Consider the following 7,770-nt stretch of genomic DNA (forward strand, 5'->3'; position numbering starts at 1 on the left):
TCTGAAATTTTGTACTTGCATGAAATCCAGAGTTCTGATTGGCTGGATAAGGTTCACAGAACAACAGGCGCGGGGTATTTGAGGAGATTACCACATGGGAAGTGTGACCTTCCCACGAACCCAGGCACTGGAACCGTTGGAATTTGCCATTGTGTGGTCTTTTTGACCAATCAGAGTGCAGTATACTTGTTTTCAAGCTGCTTTATGTACTTGGCAAATGAAAAGTGTGATCTTGACCCGATTAAACCAATTCTTATTTTGAAACCTATATCATTTCAAAGCATACATATTCAGCTTTATCATGATATAAAAATCATTTGGGCTCAAACAAAAATAAAGTGTGAAAATAGCAGCTTTTGTCAGGTGAAAATATTTATTTTGTAGCATATTTTAGATCAAAATTTTAACCTATAATACAAAATCTTTGAATAAATCCAAACACATGACCTGAAAGAATGATTCTTCTTCTTTACAATGGTACCAAATTCATGAAATTCGATGCATAATTAGAGCAGCAATGACCGAATGAAAAGAGGTGTTTTGGTCCGCATCAAGCTCATTAAATATGCAAAACATCTCAAGTCATGAATATCACTTGGATGAAAGAAGCCACTTTCTTGGGACCTGCAGTCTGACTGGACCCCATTTGAAACTCTCAATAACATTTCCAAGCCCCGATAAACCCATCTTGGCCAGTTTATCCCCGTTGTCTCAATTTCACCTCCACAGGCCAGTAAAGCCAAGGACGAAATGATAAACAACAGCTGTGCTTTTACGTAAGACTTCTCTGCCTGTAGAAGGACCTTCGGAATGAAATTATTGTATTCGATATTTAATCACGTTTTCAAAGGCATATTGTATTCAGACATCCAATATTAGTCCTTTTTCAATTTCGAACGAAGAAAATCGACCTCGAAATAAGGAAAATAAGTGAATAAAAATTACGGTAAGAAAAAATCACCTGCTAATAATGCCTGTGAATTATAAAACGTTCTGATATAAATAGAACATTGAAATGCTATCCAAAGTTCCAAACATTATGATTTATAATTCTGGCCTGTGTATTTTAATGTTCTTTGTATATACCTCAAATTTGAGAAAAGGACATTTATAGGCCTACAGATATGATTGACAAATGCAGGTTCTTTAGAGGTGTAGAAAGGGGGTGGATGAAGAAAAATAGGCCTAGAAAGAAAAAAAAACAGCCAGACAGAAAGAAAGAAGGAAAGAAAGAAAGAAAGAAAGAAAGAAAGAAAGAAAGAAAGAAAGAAAGAAAGAAAGAAAGAAAGAAAGAAAGAAAGAAAGAAAGAAAGAAAGAAAGAAAGAAAGAAAGAAAGAAAGAAAGAAAGAAAGAAAGAAAGAAAGAAAGAAAGAAAGGAAGGAAGAAAGAAGAAAAAAGTTGCACTTCACCGCGTGTATACACGGAACTCCATAGCAGGCTCTTAGACACATTGCAATCCATTGTGTGTGGCCCCCTGCTGTGACTGTATGTGCTGGGCTGTCGTGTTATCTTCGGACCAAGGTCAAGAAACGGGTGTTTTGATACTTAAATTGCTTGCTTGGGGCAGTTAGGGTTTGTAGTACTTGGAGAAGAGAATTGATGAAAAGGGAAACTGGGGTATAGTGTTCTCAAATGTAGGTTTTTCGTCATGTTGCGCAACCTATGAGACCAAATTTACGACCCCGGGGTTTACAGTTCCAAAATTATGAAACGTGTAATTGCATGTCAGACATCACATTGCTAAAAAAAATTATTTCATGTACTGTACAAATCTAATGCAAATTCTTTTTCGAGCCAAAATTCATATCTGTGTCATTAATTTTACTTTCGCATTGTTAAAAAAGAACTGAAAACAAAGAAATACAAACGAAATTGCAAAAAAAATAAAATACATAAGAGAGCATTTTGATGAGAGAGCATCTTTGTTGTGTGTTTGATCTGAATCCAACAAAGAGTCTCCAAACAAAAAAATCAGTACTTCAAGAGCTTTTTTATAGATTCAAGCCAACATTCTGATTTTATGCATTAATTAGCATTTTAATTGATTAACTTGAATAATTTTCAAACAATCATATATACAATTTTGTAGATTATATCATGGTTGATATGCGTATTGATTTTCATCTTGGTTGCACAATCATCTGCCGAGATCTTTAAGAGGGGAATTTAGCTCCCCATCATTCCAAGCCTAAAAAATAACCTAGTCTTATTATGGTTAACTATTCATTTAGGCATATTTTTCAGCTCAATTTTGAATAGGTTTTGCTTAGATACAAATGAAAATACCTTTTTACTCAAAATTATGTTTTACAAATATTGGAGAAAGTAAGGAATACTCTTTTTACACCAAAAATCCTGTTTTCTTTCTTTCTTTTCAAGGGTTTGGCATCACTGACAATGACTTACTTTATAGATATGGTTGTTATTAGATCATAGGTCACAGAGATCAATTTGTACCCCAAAATTTCTTGTTCTTGTGATAAGCAAAGAATTGGGTCATTGTAAACCTGAAAATATCACTTGCCCTGCAACATCTTCAGGTGTGATTTAGTGATCTAATTTAAACTTGGCTCATGAATGCATATGTGAGTGAGGATCTCATTACATAGTTTATTATCACAAGGGCAAAGGTCATGAGGTTATTCAAAATTTTATTTGTATAATTCTTAGTCTTCCGATCATGGTGGGGTATAAATTTTGACTGTGTTCAGTTAAGAATCTAGTTTGTTTCAAATTTTCCATAGTCCCAGTAATAAATGGTGCCCATCATGTTTTCCTCTTTTTATTGAAAAAACAACCCCACGGTACAGGCCTAGTGTAAGAAAGTGCTTTTATATTATCAGATTATTTTAGATTTTTAAATGTTTAGACACTTGCAAAACAATTCTGAGAAGTGTTTCACAAGTGAATAAATACAATTTAAAAAGTCATGCCTAAATGTTAGTGTGCACGCAATGTTTAATGCAGAGTATTGATTCATGTGCACCAGCATGACTCCTCTGAGCGTGATCCAACCAGTATTGTGACACATTATTTTCCACATGCAAGTGTAAATTCAAAAGTGAATTGAAATACACTCACACTTAAATCTTTGTGAAACACCTCTTTAATTTGCTGTGTCATGTTTCAGATAGCTTGGACCTGCCCTGTAATTTACTATTGTAAGTATTATAACTATACTTGATTTGTATTCAACCTTTTTTTTCTTTCTTGAATAAAATGTAAGACCAGCAGCCGAGAAGATTCATTCAAGTTGGAGGACCATGACAGTTGACCTCATTGATTGCTTGGGTAGGCCCTAGACCTCACAAACATGGCTTGCTGTCTGGTTTGAGCTGGGATCTTCCTGCCAGAATCACACAATTAGTGATGTTACTACCAACAGATCTGTTTTTCAGTGTGCAGAGAAGGGCATTGGACACTGTTGTGCATGGCATACAACTTCCATAATGTAAGTGCTTTATTGATGATTTCAATGATATCTTGCGTAGCCTAGAGTATGTGAGACAATGCAAGCGGTTTTCCAGCAATTATTATGATATGCTAATGGCGATAACTATTACAATACTATTGGGCAGATAGGTCTTAATTGCACTCTTTAAATTCATGATATTTTTTACTCTTTGGAATGAAATACTTTTCATGAAAATCCATCAAAACAAATACCATTACTCCACCCTCCTCCCCTCATGTTTCACTTTCCTCTTTGGTTTCACCTCTGAAATACTAGCATTATCTGTTTATCCATTAATTGCAGTCTCTCTTTTACCTCTGTGTACTATCTACTGTAGCTGTCACTCTGAATTCATCTTTTTTTACACCCTCTCAACACGATATTCACCATGACTGATATAATGTGCTATAAATACTTAAGCAAATTCTTTAACAAGGCAATTTGTTATTCTGTTTACATATTTCAATTACATAAAAAAAAAAATTAATTGCAGAACCACATGAGAAAGTGGTAATAATAATTTTACAATATAATTCCCTTTTCTGTACATGTTAATTTTTTTGGCCGGAATTATTTGAATAAACTTTGTTGATCCTCTCCCCGTTCGCTATAAACCTCATGTTTGTGCAAGCATGTATTCATCACGTTATCACACAATGTGTAGAGATAATGGACTGCTGCTTGGAATGATGTGATCTGTGACCCAATACCGGTTCGTCTGCCCAAAAATATATATTCACTTAAAAATAAAAAGTAAAGTATTGAGTTTTCACCCATTGTTATGAGGATTGTGTGCTTCAATGGTTTTCCACAATGTGTATTAAAAAAGGGGGGACAAAATGCTAAATCAACCATACCAATACATGTTAGTCTTGAATCTAGTTTTAGGAGCGCAATGTCAAATTGTCAATTGTTTTTCAAGGAATTATACAGGATTGTTGCTTATTCAGTGTTTCGTATTTCCCCTCACCGATATTTGTTATGGGCCTTTTGCATGGATGTCTAATTTGGAGCAGTGTAGCTGAGACGACTGCGACTCGGAGGCATTGATCAAGACTGATTAAGGACTGGTTGCACTTTGAATATACCCAGGCCTAATTAACCACTTGTGTCTGCATGAAAAAGGGCAGAAAGAAAATGTTGATGGCTGCTTGAAAAGAGAATACCTGAATTCTGGAAATGTGATTTAACCGCATGTGAAATATTTGTGACTTGTGTCTGGTAATGTTTTGAAGATCCGCAAGTACTAATCGAAGGAATGGAGTTTTCCAGCTCATACTTGATTGTTTTACTGATTTCTGGTACCGTTGCAGGTGGTATGAATGATAACTGAGAGACATGATGTTCTCTGATATTTATGGCTCATGACATCTAAACTTTTGTATTCTGGAATGGACTTCTTTTGTATTCTTGTTGTACGAGTGTGGTGGCCTATTTGTTGTGTCATTAGAAAATTTCTAGTGGATCATTTCTAGTCTCATCCCCAACTTTGACCTCACATTGAAACGATCCAGTATGACATCTGTATCCCTTCATCTAAAAATCTTTCATTGGAACTTGCATGTCTTTCACCTCAGGGAAGGTGGAGTTTCTTAACCAGGTCCTGGGGCTTGACTTGAGGTGGTGTTTGGCTATTCTTTCATATTTTGATATGCGGATAGGGCAGTGATCTACCCGATAGTCAACCTTCTGAATTCTCCAATTTATGTTTTTTTCCACGTGTTTTTCAATCAATGAATCGTCTGATACTTTTTTCTCAGAACATTTAATGTCATATCTTGTCTCAACAAGAATTTGGATTTATTCACTTGGTTAGAGTGGTTGCTTTATTTTGGAAGGCATTTGATGTAACTTGGCATGTCTGATTTGGGTGATCAAGGTGTCTTCAAATTTACATAAATTCTCTATTTGGCTTAGATCACTTATTTCATCCAAACTGGCACTGTTTTATGGAGAAACCTAAACAAATTGGTTTTAGTTAGGGATTCATCCACTGTGAATAAAGGATGGTGACATTCCTGCGAGAAGAAGCCAGAGTGGGAGGTTTCTCTGATCGTCAACAGTATCCTCACATAGATTGAAAGTGTGGCATGGGTATTCTAGCCTATTGTTAACCCAGTTTTTAAGTTTCTTTTGTAGATAATGAGTGTCAATTTTATGACCTCTCCTGGCAGATTGTTCCAATTGTCTTTGTCTCTTTTGCAGAAGATTTTTTCTTTACATCCATTCAGAACCAGTCTGGGAAATTTTATAGGATGCTGTCTCTGAAAGTTGGTATTGCTTCTCAATGACTCTTTTGCCAAAGAAGTGGTTTCCTACATCCCAGTGTGAAAGGAATTTCAGACTTTTTATCATGTCATTTCTGAAATGTGACATTGCTTTTTATTGACCCTTTGGCTGAAGGAATGATTTACTACACTGGAAAGAATTTAGACATTTTATCAGGTGGCGTCTCTGAAATTTGACATTGTGCTTCACAACTAGAATACATGCATTGTTCTGTTATGATTGATAGGCCATTATTAAACCATTGTGGGATTATGAAGTTCACATCCTCTGGACGAGCCTATGTTGAGGATTTAACCCATTAGGTCTAGATTCACAAGTCATGTCTTTCCAACTGCCCCTTGCCTTATCTCTCAGAGTTATGTGAAAGGCGTGATGAATATTGTATGCAAGCACAATCGTTAGGTGTCCCCTTGACAAAAAACAAAACAAAACAAAATCAAAAAATCAAATTGTTCTCCCTTTTGGTTTTTTTTTTCACCAAAATGCTGTGTTCATTGAAGTTCATGGGAACACAATTGCATCATGTACAGAAAAGTGTGTATTTATTTGTAAAATTGTAAATCTTCCATTTGCTCAATTGAAAAGAGCCCCCCTCCCCCCAAAAAAGAGATATATATATATATATATATAGATAAAATAAAAATAAAACAAATGAAAAATATATAATTGAAAATAATAAATAAAAAATTGAAAGTATGTGAAAAAAACACAAAGGATTGTGACAATGATTAATCATAATACTCAAATATTCATCTTTTTATATATAATATAATTATGATAAATTATTTAGAACATATCAGTCATGGAGAATAAATGTTGAAAAGATGTGAAATGAAGATTGACAGGATATGGAGAGCATTTCATGAAGAATTTTTATCAGTGATTATCACTAATTTGATCTCAGCCAATCAGATGCATTGATTTATGGTAGCTTATAACATGTGAAATTCACCGATATGAATATTCATGAAATGCTCCCCTTGATGGGTAGGACAGGGAGGTATGAAGAGAGATTGCAATTGGTGGATTCAAAGGTAAATTTGTAGAAAGAGGGGGAATAGAGGGGAGGAGGGGTAATGAGATAGGGAGCAGATTAAAGGCAATGAGGTGATAGTATTGTCCAGGGGTGAATTGAGACTACAAAGGAGATTCATATGGTAGGGAAGAGAAAAGATGGGGGTGGGGGAGAGGTGGGGGATGGGGCAAAATGTAGATGATGTGGGTAAAGTTCCCACCCCCCCCCCTCGCAAAAAAAAAAAAAAAAAAAAAATTGCTTGGAAAATCAATGCATTGTCTTCCATACCCTTAGCTATGCAGGGTATCATTGAACTTGAAAATAAAGCACCTACATTAGAGATGGGGTATATCATGCATGAGTGTCCGTGCCCCGCCCTGCACACTTGAAAATCAGACTCGCAGTAGTGGCATCATGTATTGTGTGATTCTGGCAGGAAGACCCCCCAGCTCAGGCTGCTGGCCATTTTGTGATGTTTGGGGTTTGCACCATTGAATCAAGAGGTCAGCTGCTATGGCAACCTCCTTACCTGAATGAATCTTCTTGGCTGCTGGTCATTTTTTTTTAAAACATTTTTTTTCTTTGAGAAATAAATCCCTTAGTAAATTATGAACAATTCTTGCTCTTTAGTGATGCTTATTCGTCTTGCCTGCCCTTTTTCTATTGTCATCTCCCCTTTTCCAATTTTTTGTGACCCCCCCCCTCCCTTCATCTATCCATTGTGACCACCCTCCCGTTTCTGTCCTTTGTGATCTCCACCCCCCCCACCTTTTCTATCTATTGTGACCCCCCCCCCTTTCTGTAATAATGTGACATTTGCTTCTGGGTCAATTGCTCCTTTCTAATGAGGTTAGTGTTATGACATGGGTTCTAGTTCTTCAGTGTAGGATTAGCATTGGGTTAAAGGTCAGGGTTATGTTTGGCTTTAAGGATCTTTCTCCAGAAGAGCAAGTGTCAAGGAACCCTTATTTGCAAGCCAAATGTGACATTGTTCTTGACCCCCAGCTCTCA

Source organism: Lytechinus pictus, chromosome 15, assembly GCF_037042905.1.
Source record: "Lytechinus pictus isolate F3 Inbred chromosome 15, Lp3.0, whole genome shotgun sequence".
Classification (NCBI taxonomy): domain Eukaryota; kingdom Metazoa; phylum Echinodermata; class Echinoidea; order Temnopleuroida; family Toxopneustidae; genus Lytechinus; species Lytechinus pictus.